This window comes from Labrus mixtus, chromosome 4 (assembly GCF_963584025.1).
Source record: "Labrus mixtus chromosome 4, fLabMix1.1, whole genome shotgun sequence".
Lineage (NCBI taxonomy): Eukaryota > Metazoa > Chordata > Actinopteri > Labriformes > Labridae > Labrus > Labrus mixtus.
The window spans coordinates 3,661,475-3,678,259 of NC_083615.1; the positions used below are offsets into that span (position 1 = coordinate 3,661,475).

General features: G+C 39.3%; 2 protein-coding genes across 10 annotated transcripts in view; both read left to right on the plus strand.

The window, feature by feature from the left end:
• The window catches only part of LOC132972409 (isocitrate dehydrogenase [NADP], mitochondrial), a 375,783-nt gene that overhangs the window by 263,907 nt on the left and 95,091 nt on the right, over positions 1-16,785 (plus strand). The window lies entirely within an intron of this gene.
• The window catches only part of grm3 (glutamate receptor, metabotropic 3), a 49,180-nt gene continuing 35,284 nt past the window's right edge, over positions 2,890-16,785 (plus strand). For 2 of the 7 annotated variants that reach the window (XM_061035197.1, XM_061035195.1), the window contains exons 1-4: positions 2,890-3,021; positions 7,883-7,946; positions 12,608-12,707; positions 14,370-14,429. The gene's annotated coding sequence lies outside the window, so the exon portion shown is untranslated. Of the gene's footprint in view, positions 3,022-3,129; positions 3,235-7,882; positions 7,947-12,607; positions 12,708-14,369; positions 14,430-16,785 lie in introns of those variants that run through there. The other 5 variants (XM_061035199.1, XM_061035198.1, XM_061035202.1 and 2 more) reach the window with 3 other exon arrangements.

Consider the following 16,785-nt stretch of genomic DNA (forward strand, 5'->3'; position numbering starts at 1 on the left):
AGTGAGGTTCCCATTAAAAGAGCAGTATGTAAGAGATCTACTGAATGAAATCACAGAATAAACTTACTATATCAACTGACATTTAGGAAACATGCTTTGTAAAAATGGTGGCTTCTCTAACAACAATGCAGCAGCCAGTATGCCCTCCTCTAAGTTTTGATTCTGGTGTGTGGTCTGTATTTGTTTTGACCAAAGAAGGCAGGCAGTGTAAAGGCAGCCCGACACTGCCGTTTTGGACGTCCCTCGGTTTCCATGATATGCAGTTATCACAGCAAATCAACAGGTGCTGCAGCGATGCAACTAATCAGCCCGACCTTAAAAAGCCGCAGAATTATTCTAAATAAGCTCCACCAAAAGACACCGCAGAAAGGTTTCAAGACCAATGCAGAGCTGGCTAAACACTGAAGCTTCATTGTCTGCAACCCCTGTGCTCATCAACCATAGGTAGGAGCAGCAGAGGGAGACAGCTCTCTCTAATGTTTTAAAATTTGGACTGCAGTACTCATGAAACGCTACATGTCAGAGGTACATATTACTCCTTTAAAGTAGCAAACATTTAAAACATTTATTATTTTTTAAATATAAATTTCCAAAAATGTAATTTGTACAGTGTCAAAGCTCTACAATATAAAAAAAAGTCCTCTCATCCACTTGGCCACATCACAAGTCTCCAAACTGACCAAAGCAAATGGATGCTCATGGTTGTAACTGGCCGTGTTGTCGGACTAACATTGGGCACACTTCTAAACACACTCACTCCTCTGTGTGAAGCTCCATCCATCACGGGGTCCGAGACAGAACAGAAGACCATGGGAAATGTAGCATGGCTAATTCTATTAGCGCAGGGACACAAACATTCTGTGGGGAATCGAAGAAGAAGAAGGAAACATAATCCCAGAGGGCCGACTTCCTGCTGCATAAATTGGAGCAGTTTGCAGTGATCAGGCAGAATCAAATGTAAAATTCCTTCACACTATTTTTTTTGAATACACAAATACTCAGGGCCCTTTTCCTGTAGATGGTTTCATCTATTGAGTTTGAATTTTTGTCCTCATTTATCATCTATCACGTTGGTTTCTGTCGCTCTCTTTCAATTTTCTTTCATTTTCTTTTCATTCTTTCTTTCATTCTTTCTTTCAATCGCTCAGTCTTTCTTTTTTTCTGCCTTTGCTTCACTGTGACCGAGTCTATGGGGAAAGGCCAGGCACAAAGCTCTCTTGCTGAGGGACCCTTATGGGACAAAGCTGGCTTTCTGGGCTTTCTGCATATATGCATGCCATGCAGACAATGAGGCCTTTATTAGAGTAGCCAGCATCTCCGAGGCCGGAGCAGCGGGTATGAGGGATGAGGTCCGGGAAAAGCTGTGACTGACACTGGGGCTCTAGTGTGAGCGCGGAATCACTTCCCACCTCATGCCTGTGCATGCATGTGGTGTCTCAGAGGTGTGAAGTGGATGCTCTTACCCTTACTTCTGCAGTGAACTAATCAATCTCTGCCAATCCAAGACTCATCCTGGGAGACAGTAATCTAATGCCATATGGTCTCATAAGGTAGAAACATGGAAAACACATGAGCTGGTTGGAAACTCCATCATCCTGTCCTCATACATCTGCATAGAAAACAGACAGAACAACATATTATGGCCTGTGGCTGCAATCAAAAAACTGCTTTGAGCTAGCCCTGCAGACGGTGTATGTCTACATACTTGACTAACTTAACAATGAAGAAATCAAGCTCCATAGACTGAGTGGCTGTATGTGTGTGTGTGTGTGTGTGTGTGTGTGTGTGTGTGTGTGTGTGCGTGTGTGTGTGTGCATGTGTTTTTGCTATAGTGTTAAGTTGTGTGCGAGATAATTTTTGTGTGTGTGTGTGTGTTTGTGTTGAGTCGAGAGAGAGAGAGAGAGAGAGAGAGAGGACGCTCTGTGACTCAATCATGCGTGAAGAGGATTTTCTGTTCAATAGGAGCTGCACACTTGCATACTTGCATTTTAATGACTCCATGTGCATAATCATATAAATAAGTACACATGCATTGATGTGTGTGTGTGTGTGTGTGTGTGTGTGTGTGTGTGTGTGTGTGTACATGCACGCTAACACAGACATACACACACACACACACAGCACTGAGTGTGATTGTTTCTGTCCTCACTGAGGGGAAAAAAAGGGGGAAATTGAGAGGGAGAGAGCGATGCCTAAGTTGTAGAAAATAGACTTAATGTGTCCCGTTAGTGTGACGTATGATTAAGGCTTTGGAGGTATAGCAACACAGCCTTGACAGCGTTTAGGTTTGGAAGTGTCGTATTGAACCATGCAGCAATTTTTTTTTTCTCAAATTTGCTTGAACAAGATGAAGCATGGACAGCATTTTTTAGTGCTGCTCATTTTTTTTTTTTCCTGTTCTGACATCATAGAGTGTAATACTGTGTTAAAACATTGATGGAGCTGCAGGAATTCTGTCTATATCACCATCTACGTTTTGTATCAAGGACGGATGGATGCGTGTGTGTACTCTCTACATCATTCTGCACCTCAACATGTAAAAACCTTCATCTGGGATCATCTCCCCCCCCCCCCCCCCCCCCCCCCCTCACTCTCCTTTCTTCCTCTCTTTTCTCTTTAAAAGCAGGAGTTGTTGTTCTGAGCGGTGTACATGTGCTAAGGGGGGGTGAATGGCTAAGTTTTCTTTTTATCCAATAAAAATGTCTCCTTTGCCAGATCGATTGTTGTTGCTAGGAGACTGAAGCATCCTTTGGCAAGCGGGGCTACAGCTCTCCACGTCTGTTGTTTCCCTCCCCACCTCTCTCGCTCTCTCTCTCTCTCTCTCTCTCTCTCTCTCTCTCTCTCTCTCTCTCTCTCTCTCTCACATACAAATCTACAGAGCTGGCGCGCAGAGCAGCGGCGCCCATCCTCTCTCTCTCTCTCTCTCAGTGCGACTCCTCCGAGGGATCAGGAGTAGACTAAAGTCAAACTTCCAGCAGCTGAAGATTTGTGCGCAACATTTGAATGATCCAAGTCGCAAAGGTAGGTCATACACAACATAGTCACTATCTGTTAGGGAAGAATGTGTTAGTGCAGTGTTAGATTCCGGTGTTAGGCGACAGAGTGCAGTGAAAATTGTCAGTCCAGGATCGTTCAAGCGCGCGTCAGGTATCCTACTGTGGGGGGGACAATTTGCTTTGAACTTTGCGCAGGATTTTTTTGAACACAGAGTCGTTCTGCATGCATGTGGTTCTTGTGAGTATCCTCCTACTGATCGCGGGTTGTGTGGGAAAAAGATGGTTGCTAATCTCTGCAGCAGATCTATGTTAAGGATACAGAAGGTGAAACAGAGAGTATCTGCAGTTGCGTATTATACGCTGCGTGGAGAAGTTATTTGGCTTTAGACAGCAGAGCCTGACAAAGATGCGAGGGATAGTGCGTCTCTGGAAACAGGCATACAGGTGGATCTGATAACCGTCTTTGCTCACTGTTCATCAGTGGGGATGACTTTCCTCACACTCAACACCTAGCGCCAGGGAGAGGTGCGTGGACCTCTTGGAAAAGGTACAGCATGAGCAGGATGTCTTTAAGGACATTAAATGCTACGCACAAGAGATTTTAGACGTAGAGTGTTTGTGATGCAGTCGCACTTTCACATCCATTCTAAGCTGACTCTCCAGGTTTGAGGTGTGGTGGACCGTGGACTTAGTTTATGTTCTAAACATATCACTGCAAACAGATACTTCTTGTGTTAACACTCCAACTCCGGATTACATGTTTTGGTTTGGGGCCTTTTTGGCTGTATTTCTTCAGAGCAGGTGCGGCTTTTCATTCGTCAACAGTGAGCTTAGCTTGGACTTTCTTTTTGTGAACAGTGTTCATTTATTTGAAACTGTCATAAACCAAATACCAAATGGGCTTACGACACCATATATCCTCACAAACAGAGCTACTTGTAAATAACACATCTATCTACTGTATGTGCTGACCAGCTGATGAAGAGCTATTAGTATTAGCTATTAGTTTTTGTAAAAAACACAATTCCTTTTTCTTTTTTTAACAGCAGAAAAGTTAAACAACGTTCATGTTTTTACATTTTCATCCGATTTTTCTACTTAAAAGTATCACTAAAATGTAATTTTAAAGGAGTTTACATGGTGCTTTTTTCATCTGTGATGTCTAAAACCGTATTAGAATTGCAATGCCAACATCAGAGGGTGTCTTTTTATACTCTAAGAGTAATGACACTCTTTTACTTATGAGTTATCCTAGAGAGGAGTGATAGAAAATGCATTTATTCAGAGCCTTAACTCCTGCTTCATAATCATAATGCATGTTTTGTGGGCAACTAAGGAATTAAAAACAGAGAAAATGCAGGATTTCCACTTGTGTTTTTCATAGATTTTAAATGTAAATGTTGCATTTTGATATGTCTACTGCACACTTGAACCTTTATACAAAAATAAAATTCTTGTAGTGCACATTTTTAGATATTTCTGTTTAATACATTATTTTAGTATTGCAATCTATCATTCATTAGTCTCATGATGCAAATGCAAATAGTCTGTGTTTATATTTCAGATTCCATGTGTTTTTTGTGACAGAATGTTTCTAATCTTTAATCTTTAAATTTGCAGTATGTACACCTATGAGTGTCTGTTTGTGTGTTTTGTGAATTTTCTGTTAAAGCGCAGTGTGGGACTGAGCGCAAAGTTTAAGTGGGCACTTTTTTTTGTGCTTTGTTAAACCTTTAAGAAATGCTTACACACCACTAGATGGATGTATTTCAGTTTTGCATGTGTGTGAGGTAAATGTGCATTCAGTGCTACTCAGGGGGCCAATGTCTCTCAGCAAATTGATCCAGCCTTGAGTTTCTGCATTTTTCTGTGGCAGTAAATATGCTTACATGAGCGGTGTGCATCATTTGTGTCTGGTGTGTATTCAAACGGCCTTGTAGCCTCCACACAGAAACACTCACCGGACTGCATGCAGCACAGAGGCTCATCACAGAAACACAGTGCATAGAAAAGGAAGCACCTGCGACTGTAAAGGTCCTCTCTCTTTTTTTTGATTGGTAATGTGTAGGTGTTCGGCTGTGCTGTGACAGAGATGTTGAAAGCTCAAGCAGTGCTCACAGTAATTTATCATGGGTTGATGTTTTCTTTAGAGTTTCTTGTGATATATTTGATCTGTTTATCAATGTGTTTGATAAATCAGATAACCGTGGAGTAAGGTTCTCTAAAAAGAGTCAAGCAATATTGACCTCAGCGACATCACAAATTAAACCCATGCTTGTCTTTAAAGGGAAAAGTCATTAACACAAAACTGACAAAAATGTTTACAGTATCAAATAATCAGTCGCCATAAGCATGACATTCTGTCAGAATTTGCTTCAGTGGTTGAGGAAAATACGCATTAAAATCACACCTGCATCCTGATCCATGTCTTTGACTCTCATCCAGATCTTTTTTGAGGCTCTCTAATGTATACATAAACACAACTGTACAGCATAGATCTGAATCAACTAGAGTCTTTGGTTGCTGCAGTATACATACTGCACCTCGTATATGCTTTATTAAATCTGGCAAAGTAGACTGAAGAGCAATATCATTTAGACATAACTATGTAGTAGTTCATTGTATGTCTGTAAGGACAACTTAATGACACACACCGCGAACTGCCTCCACTTCCGAGGAAAACAATCATCCCTCCTGAAGGGAGATTAGAACACTATGAGGTGTGTTTGAAATAGGTTATACAAGTTCTCTGTAAACATGCTCTATATCTTGTTAAATTCTTCTTATGTGCTTTCATGTACTATGATCAATAGTTATAGATTGGTAGTCCTAATTTGACGGTGGTGTAAAGTCCTAAAGTACATCTTCAACTGGAACAGCCTCAAGCTGTGCTTTAAAGGGATAGTTTGTGATTTTTTCAAGTGGGGTTGTATGAGGTGACCAAACATCACCGGTGGCTAGTGTCCTTGCTATTGACAAGTACCTCATCAAACCCCACTTCAAAAACACCAAACTATCCCTCAAAACGATTAAAGGATTCAAGTATAAAGTAGGACTCTACAGAGTTATCTTGTGTAAGTGCTTTAGAAAAGGACAGCTATAGAGAGACAGGAAATGGGGGGGAAGAGAAACACATGCAGAAAAAAAGGTGTCAGGAGTCTGACAGTGAGTCTTTCCTGCGACCAGTGTGATGACGACTACAGCCTCTACACATGATGAGCCCGCTCTATCAGCTGAGCTTATAACCAGCTGTCTTAAAATGTATTGAAAGTGTTTTCTAACTAATTATTATTATTAATATTCCTTCTTCTTTCTTGTTTCTTGTAGCTGTTTGATATCCGTTTTAACCGACTGAATATTGTGTAGTGCTTTACAGAAGTATCAAAAGTATCCTGAACTTTCCTTAAAGTCACCCCACTTAAAGAAACAGCAGCTCTTTTGTCATAATGATATCGGGATTCATGTGTTGACATCAGCCTTGAAATGTGGAGGGCCAAATTTAAAAATGATGAAATTCAATAAATAGTGGTTCTTTTGATTGCTATGCACACAGTAGTACGTGTAAATATGCTGGTGGATATATGAATATTCATGAAAACATAGTAAACAATGAGTTCATGATTAATTAATAAGAATGTATTGATTTAATTATTCATTTCAGCTTTTTTAATAGTTTGCAGAAACATTTAGCTCATTTATGTTACCCCATTTGTAACGGAGAAAAAAGACAAGAATACAAGATTTCTTGTTGTTCTCTTTTGAGACTGATTGTGAATTAGTAAATACAGTTCTGAGCCGTGTTTCCCGTACTAAATCAATCTTATATGATAATATCGGAGCTCTCAGCGTTAACTAGTTAACTGCTATTAATTAAGATGTTGAATTTATTAACGCATTTAAACGCATGCTATTTACTCCCTCTCGGCACACTTGTGGATAATCCTCCAGAGTGTCTCTCTGTAGTCACAGTGATGGAAAAGAACGACACAGGTGCATCTTTGAATGTCTCATTTCACTTGACGAGTTAAAAGTAATATAAACCTTAAGACATTAAACATGTCACTTTTTTACCATTCCTTTTAGCTGTTTTCATTTTGTTTTTGATCCATAATAAGTTATTTTTTCCTAGTTCAAGTTAAATGTCATAACTTTTGATCTACCAGAAGTTCCTTACTTTATTTCAAAATAAAAGCATGGGTAACTGTAGCCCAGTGGTTAGTGCGCACACCCCATGTGCAAGTGCTGTAGTCCTCCAAGTGGACGGCCCGAGTTTAAATCCAACCTGTGGCTCCTTCCCGCATGTCATTCCCCCACTCTCTCTCTCTCTCTCTCTCTCTCTCTCTCTCTCTCTCTCTCTCTCTCTCTCTCTCTCTCTCTCTCCCCAATTTCTGACTCTCCAATGTCCTATCACTCCATAATGGCATAAAAAGCCCAAAAAATGAACCTTAGAAAAAATCAAAACAGCACATAAAGTATTCTCAGCTTGAGACAGTACAACAACCCTGTTTTTGAATGTGAAATAATGGAATTTTAAACATGCAATTAAGTATGCTATTAATAACAACTTAACTATTGAAATCTTTGTGATTAATCGCAAATCCAAAAATGTAATCGTTTGGCAGCCCAAGTTCATATACAATCCTAAGAGTGGTTTTATGAATACTAAGAGCAGGTACTTCTTTAGGTTGCTGTCCATGGTGCTGAACTCATGTCAGAGTTCCTGTGAGTCTTTGCACCAGAGTTTTTACATTTAGAACACACAGTTTATACATTGATGTCAATTTTATAGAACGATATAGATATATAGATTTGTTTCACTGTTTGGTTTATATAACAGAATGATGAAGTGTCCTCTTTCAAACTGGTTTTCTTGTCTCTGGTTTAAGGAAATGAAAACATGGGATCCAATCTCGGCAGAGTCAGGAGCGGTCTAATACGCTAATGAAACAAGTAAGTCATTGGAAACGTATTTTTGTTTCCCCGTGTTTTATTGTCAGAGCCCTCAGTTAAGTCATCAGTTTTAAGGGCTCATTTGCCACGATAAGATAAAGAATGTATCACTGGTTGTAAAGGTCACAGCACAGGACCCTGGTAGAATGTTTGCAGTATATTGCTCTAGCACCTCCAGAAATGTGGAACATGATAGTGGAGGAAGTTTCTTCAATACATTTGCGTGTGGTTTTCAGCAAGCAAAGAGGAAATAGGAAATAGGAAATAGGAAATAGAAAAGAGGAAATATGTGTTCAAATGAAAAAGAAATGATGTTGCTAATATGACACATTTAGGTGTATTCATAGAAGACATAAAAATCCCCATGAAGGCTCATTTTCAGTTCACGTGGTAAGTGTCAGGATTAAGACCTTATCGCAATGTTATCATGACCTGCAAGTAAATATGGGAAGTTGTCCAGGGTAACAGCATTTCCACAAATAGAAAATATGGAGCATTGTTTTTGTTGGCAATCCTTCACTTGCTGAAGGAATCACTGCTGCTCACCTCTCACCAGAAATGTGCCACACACGCATTAGATGTAAGCACTGCTTTGTTTGTTAACTAACAAAAATGCTTCCCAAAGTACAGAGCCCAACCAAAACACACACACACGCACGCACACACACACACACACACACACACACACACATACCTAGACTCAGGGGATGAGGCAGTGAAAGGGCAGTGGGATGTACAGCTGTGATGGTGTGTCTCCAAGAAAGATCAGACTCTTTAATAAATGATGAGCTTGAGGAGGAAGTAGTGTGTGTCAGAGTGTGTGTTTGTGTGTGTGTGTTTTGTTTGTGTGAGGTAGAGAGTGAAAGGTGGCTTACTGGTCACGAAGGGGCTGCTGTCGACTAAAGTGTTAAAATGAAAGTTACACAGTGCAGTTTACTCGACAGCGACACTCCCAGAAACTGTCGGTTCAATAATGGATGATCACTAGTATAACAGATTTTTTTTTTACATTCTTGAGTGTTTGAGTTTTTTTAATAATAGAAAATGTTCCCGCCAAAATACCAAAAATATTTGGGTGCTTGTGTTTTATATCCTGTTTAGTGTTTTAAACGGTATAATACTGTTAAAAAAAATAGTTTAACTTCAAATAAGTTATTCAGAATAATAATTTTATTAAAAAAAAACAAGAAAACACGCATAAAAACATACAACAGCATCCAAAACAGCCATGAAGACAGCCATATTTAATACCACTAAGTACATAAGAATGTACAGAGGCAAGATATACTAATAATAATGATAATAAAAAGGGAATTGCAGGTGAGATACTCGTATCAGAATGGACACAAACAGGTGGGAAAAAATATATATATAATAATAAAATAAATAGATAAAAATGAGGCAAATATGCATAACCATATAATAAGATGCATTAAACTGCAAGTATAAACATTATTATAATAGTTTTTGAGTGGCTGCCATACTTAATCAAATTCATTGTCTGAGCCTTGGGTAAGAAACTGAGCTTTTCCAGCTTCAAGTGAGCCATTACATCACTGACCCGGTGGCTACACAGAGGGGGCAGGTTAGACTTCCAATTTATACAAAATGAGATGACTGCTAGTAATGATGAAAAAGGCAGAAGTGCGTATGGACTCGGGAGAGACCCAGATCTCTTTGAGCCACACCAAATATTTCCAACCGCGGCTCCGGGTCAATGACCTTTATTACACATAACTGAAAAATGCCCCTTAAAAAGAATCTTGTTCCGAAATTTCATCATCCTTGGGCAAGCCCAGAATGAGTGGGAAAAGAGTCTCTCGGGGTCCCGGTTACACCATTGACAAGTTGGACTAAAATTCAGGAAAAGAGTTGGGCAAGCATTGACAGGTGAAGCCTGTGAAGTATTTTAAAGTGAAGAACATTATGTTTGACACACAGAAGAGGCTGAGTGGATCCCAGCAACAGCCAACTTCCTTCCCACCAAAAATCATCCTCCCCCTTTTTTGTTTACAGATGGTCCGGGCAGGGTTGAGGCTACAGACAGTAAGATATTATAAATCTGCGATATAGACTTATGCTCAGAAGGGCCTCCATGAATACAATCCTCGAGCCAGCTGAGGACTTTGAGAAGGGAATGCTGTGTAATTCTTTTTAAACAAAATCCCTTATCTGGAGGCACTGAGAGAAGTGAGATTGTGGAATACATAATCCTCTAAAGACTACAAAAAAAAAATGTCTTTGAACAAATCTGTCACCTTGCAGCCACCTTGCCGGGGTGCGCAAAGAATTGAGGGTGCAAACCGTGAGTTATTACATAATAGCTATTACTGCCATAAGCAACATCACTGCAACATTAAACAATAGAGTCTACATCCTAATCTCGGCTACGTCAGAGGAGTCAGCAATGTGACATACTGAATTATTTGTCAATTGCAGTGTTACACATAATAATTGTTGCACAAATTAACGGGTGAAAATCATTGTTTTTTTAAATCCTACCAATTGACATGGTCCACTGCACAAGGGATTACATGACTCACCGTTTCCAGGTTCTCATTCAAAAAGAAAAACAAACTGATCATTGCTGTTTTTCCTCATATGTTTAGGAAAAATACTAAAACGTGCTAAACATGTAAACAGATATTTAAAGTAAAACACAAAAGATTTGATTTCTATTGAGCAAAATAAGAATTTGGCAGGGCAAAGCTTTCTGTCACACTTCCAGCGATTTACCTGCTAACATTTTTAGGCAACAAAAGCCATTTTTTTATGTTTCTCCCCTATTGCATCAGGTGTAATAACTACACTGGGAATTCATTTCTAATGCAAAAAAGTTTAACCCTCTCACGCCAGCAGCCACACAAGCCAGGGAAGCTCACTGCTGTGTGGGCATCTGCCACACAACCAGGAACGACACATGAGCTGTCAGAGTCACTGTGGAATAATCAATAAACTATAACACTCTGCAAAAAAGGAAAAATTAAATTCAAGCACTACCTTTGACTTTTCCTTATTAAATGTAGACATGTGAAGTCAAGTCAAGGCAAGGCAAGTTTATTTATGTCGCACATTTCAACAACAAGGTAATTCAAAGTGCTTCACACAAGACATCAAAAGCGTCATGACAGAGGGAAGAAAAGAAACATTAAAATAGAACATTTAAAAATCACTGAAATTATTAAATCTGAAAATATGTTCAAATAAAAATAATTCTAATAAAATTAATTGAAATAAATAAAGTAAAAATATAAAAAGAGATAAAAGTTACAGTGCAATAGTGAGTTAAAATTTAAAATCTTATTAAAGCTGTTTAATGAAAGGCAGGTGAGTCTTCAACCTGGATTTAAAAGAGCTGAGAGTTTCAGCAGACCTGCAGTTTTCTGGGAGTTTGTTCCAGATATATTGTTCCAGTGAATGTCTTATCTCTCACTTTAAGACAATCTTTGTGTAAAACACAAGTACAACTTGTCACTTTATCAGTTTTACTTGATTGAAAATTACAAGGACTGTTTTATGATGGCTTGTTTTATGATAATTCCTTGAAAAGTTCTGCAAAGCACAAATGGAGAAATTGACTTAAGAAGTTGTTTCAAACTTTTCTTACAGTATGCCTCTCAGAATCACTGAATGACATCTTATCCATCCATCCATCCACGTTCTATGTTACCTATCTTCAAAGAGTCACGGGAGGTGTGGACACTAAGTAAGCAGCAGGCTACACACCCTAGAAGGGTCTCAGCAACAACTCGTGCATAGGATGAACTCTTCACAAAATGAATTTCATCAATTTTTATATTGCCAGATAAAAAAATTTTTTTATTGCTTTGATGAATGCAATACTACGCCTAATGTTACGACTCAGTGTTGTGTTGTATTTTACTATAATAATAATAATAATAATAATAATAATAATAATAATAATAATAATAAACTTTATTTGTATAGCACCTTTCATACAAGTATTGCAGCTCAAAGTGCTTTACAGCAGAACAAGACATAAAAAGAGCATCAAGTTATAAAATAATACAACATTTAAAAAATTTAAAAAAATTTAAATATTTGAAATTTGCATAAAAAAGGCATAAAATAGTATAAAATAGCAGTGAAACATAACCCTATAGATGCCTGTACAGTTTAAGCTTACTTAAAGTAACAATAAGTCCTCCAACTATGCGGGAGAAGACATTAAAAAGTTCATCTTTTTTTTAAATTCTCATCACCGGTGAGGTTTGACACACTTCACCTGAATCAAGAAAATGCAACAACAACATTATTTCTACCTGTGTGCCTGCCCAAACCGTCTCTAGTCATTGTTCTTTGTGTGGTAGCTAGCTGTTGTCAATAGCCTCCATTACTCTCTACCTGTCTCTTGTAACCCTCTGTACACCTCATGTATCGACAACAGTGACAATGTAACTGGCGGGGTGTGGACATGAATTAAGCAGTCTGCAGCAGCAGCGTCCATGCCATGAGAATGTTGACTGATGCTCCATGATGACTCCCGGGGTCATTACATGACGGTTAAGTTGATGGATGGAAAAAAATGCCATTAACAGAGGGATATTTCTTCTTCTGACGGGCCCTTCTCCCGCTCTACAGTGATGAAATGCCGATCTGATGAATGCTTCCTCACATTTCACAACCCTGCTCTGTTTTAGGCTGAACGTCCCTTTTCTAATCACGCCAAGTGAGATGAGATATGGACCACCAAAACTCATGGAAACTATGAAGACAGAGGAAACTGGCTGAAACCCAATGGTGAGACACAACAGATTCAATTAGTCCTGCAAATTAACCATTGTGCGTTGCGCATTGCACAGAGTCTATGAGTTTTGTTTTGAAACGTATTTCTTGTCAATGATTGCAGTTAATTAGGAGTCCTCATGTCACAAACCTGTTTCAGGAGGTCTCACTGTAAAATGAACATGCGGTGTGTAAAATAGCATGCGGAGCACTCTGTAGATTTTGCCTGGTGCTCAAAGGTTAAAAGCTTCTTTGGTGGAGAATCCCTTTGGAGTACCCACGGCACACGAGAGAACAGTTTAGTATCTGAAGTGAACCACTTCTTGTATGGGTCAATCCCATTTTCATAAAAAAAAAAAGTATTTTATTATCTATTAGAGCATATGAATTGAACACTTCAAAACTCCCAACTGAGTAACTTTTTTTCTGCTTTTTTTTTTTTTTTTAAAGATCTATCGTTCAAATCTTTTGAAAATCAGCTGTTTGTATGGTCCCGGAAATCAATTCACATGTTTCTAACATGATCCTGCCTTTAACCTTTGAACCTAATCCAGATCACAAAATGGGCTTCTTGATCAATACAGGAAAAGCTTGTTTCTATCTGACTCTGTGAATGTATCATCAATAGTCATCTGAGATTAAAGTGCTTAAAAATTGATTTGATTGGTAATTAGTGATAATAGCATTTAACCCAAGGCGAGGCATCTTGTTGTTCATATTTCTTCCACTGCCTCACTTATTTTGGCAGATGCATTTTTTTTCTGATATACGGTATTTCTGTCCTATTTATGCTTCATCAGTCTTTCCTGCCTTCAACACACTTCTTAAATAATTGATGGTCACAGCCCAATGCTTCCCTTAGACTTTCATAAGGGTGGGGACACCGTGTCTTCACACAAACAAGTGATCGTTGTGTGAGGGTCAAAAATAAAGCAGCTCCACTCTTACACAAATGGAAAAAAAAATTACACACGTTGCCAACATTAGACGTGAAAAAATAACAAAGGATGAAAAAAAACTCTGACACATGGACATGCAGTGTCTTCTCATACTATTAGATCTAAGTCAATGGTGCAGCTGTGGTTTCTGTGAGGTGCAGAACAGACAGATAACCAAGCACATACACACACACACACACACACATGCACGCGCGCACACACACACACACACACACACACACAAAGAAAACACACACAGCGAGGACTGGATTGTAGGGCTATCTCTCCCCTCAGTGTTCTGCGGTCCATCGACCCTGCGTGGCTGCTCTCAGTTGGATACGTGTCATCCATGGCAGTCCTGCCTGTTAGGGGGAGAACGAGGGCTGAGGAGGCTGTAAGAAGAGGTGGAAATAAATGGGAGAGGAGTAAAGAAGGAGAGGATCCAGGGGGAGGATGCCGTTGAGGAAAAAACGGGATAAACACATGAAGAAAAAAAAAAAAAAGGAGTGTGGTGGTGCGTACGCAACCGACTCAGCAGCTCCAGATTTGAACGGGGTCAGAGGTGAAATGGGGTTGTCCTGTCAGATGTTGCTTTGCATCATAGCGCCCAGGGAGAAGGGGTCAGTAGTCAGCCTCCTCCTTTATCTGATCCTCCTCTCTCGTCTTCCTCCTCTTTGGAGGTTGTTTTCTCACCCTTGTTTATTCTCCTCATGTGTGTCCCTCTTGTCTTTTTTTAAAGGTGTCTATGATGATGTTGCCATGTGCCAGCTGCCATATGATCGTTTCCTTCTCTATTTAGGTAAGACATTTCATGCCTATACATTGTGAGCATATTTTATTTGAAAATACACATCTATAGTAGGGCTGTCAAACCATTAATTTGTGGAGCCAGCCCCAAGTGGTTTTACATTCCCTAAATTCCTCTTAACTTTCAGTAAGAAAGCAAATAAGCTCAGTTCCCCAAAAGTGGTTGACCTTTTCCTCATGAGACCGTGCTGTGTTTGCATCATTTAAAAAATAAAAAAAAAACTGATAAATGCCTCATTTTGAAGAAGGTCATGTCACACTGCATTAAGTGATTTTTCACAAGGCTAGTCTGCCATCATTTTCATTTTGTAGTCTTCTCTTTTATCCGCGTTAAATATGTATTTGAAAATGTATGAATTAAAAGGTTTTTGTGTATTTAATGAATCCGACAAGAAATACTGAACATCAAGCAAACACTGCCCAGTGACAGGACAGGTAGGGTACTGAGATGTACCATGCATTCTGGCACAAGAGAAAGAGCTGTTAATAGATTTCCAAATAATCTTCAAAGATAATAATTCAAAAATCTGTCACTGATGTTGTTTTTTTTAAGCATGTTCAATCATGTGCATTGTGTAACTTTAGCCATTTCAGTTTTTCAGTATGTTGCTTTGTATACTCCATCAACTGACATTTACTGTAAGCATCACTTTTCTGAAAAAGATTTAAACTACCTCATCAACTGGATGTTAGTTGTAACATACTGAAGATATTCAATAGTCGTTTACTTGCTTTCTAATAAACTGTCTCAAACAGCGAGAAAATGTCATCGTCTTGAAAAAAACTGGGAATGTATCACAATTCAAGTGCGAGTCCTGTGATTTGGCCTCCTTGGCATTATCTTTGTTCAGATAAAGAAAGAGGCCAAAAAGAGAATAATTTCACAGTGAGAGCTCTGCTTGCTCGGTAGCCTTTCAGACAGGAAGCTGAGTTTGGGCACTTTCCAAGAGGTTATAATGAAGCCAACATTCGATTCCAGTGGACGCCATGAAAGCGAGGGGTGAAAATGCTGCGAGATATTACTTGGCACATTTCTTGGAAATTGACTCTACGAGCTGCCAGTTACATTAAAAACATACCGTTCATGAGAGGTTTTCGGGTAAAATTGTCGATTCAGTCTGCAGCTTCACAAATACACCATTTTGATATGCCACAACAGGCACACACACACTTGTACATCCACACACACGAGCAAAACAAACTCACAGCCACGATCTGAAGCCTTGTTACACTGATGTCCTCAAATTGTGTTCATGAGTTCCCCTTCGTGTTTTTTTTTTTCATCGGCCTCTGATAATGATGCAACTTCCTGGAATTCCAGCTATTTCTATAGGACACTGGAAACAATTCAAAGACGCTCTACTTCCCTTGTGCACAAGCATTAACACACATACTATTGACACACACAAGCACACACACATACACACACACACACACACGACTTACAGCTTGGTAGATCGCCATCAAGCAGATAGTAAGTATATCGTCATTACATATGTCGATGTTTGCTCCTGTGAGATTTCTAAGAGAATCTGGCATGATGAGGTCTAACTGTGGTTTAAATAAGGTTTAAATTGCACTCCAATTCTCTATTAAATTTCCATTTATCATATTCTGATTCAATTTGTCTCCTGTTTTTCACCTGAACACGCTACTTCAGACTGTCGGGTGAAAAGGAAAGGAGCTAAGACATAGAAATAGTCTGCTTTTAGGTCAACCCCTCAGAGAAGAAGAGGTGTGTGTTTGTGCATGCACATGAGTGTGTATGTCTTGAGTGTGGGTGGGTGTTTGTCTGGATTTGTGTGTTTGTCTGTATGTGTGTGTCATATTACAGAGCACAGAGGTAAAGGTATGGCAGCTGCCTGCAGGAAAATCTGAGCTGCCTGCATCTAAGAGAAGCTTTCATCCTCCTACCTGCCCACCAAAGAGGGGAGGCATACACTCAGTCTATCTCTCTGTCTTCCAAACACGCACACACACACACACACACCTACACACACACAAACAAGGGTCTAGGCTAGAGATTCCAGCAATCAACAGATATTTCAGTACGAGCCAGCTTCTTGGTCTAGGTTGATTTTCTTTGTCAAAGTGTCAACATCCAGCTTCTGTCTCATCCTTCCTGAGAACTGGAGAAGCTTCATGGGAAATATACGAGAAAATACTTACATTTATTAAGATGTTTTCTACTCTGGGCTTATAGTGTCTTAGCATTAACCTTAATTTTACCAGAAAAAATATTCTCACGGAGATACAAGATCTCCTTTTTCAGGAGAGTCCTGGCCAGCATTGGATTATCATATTAAAATATATACAGACAAAGAGGAAGAGAGACTAGAGTAAGAACA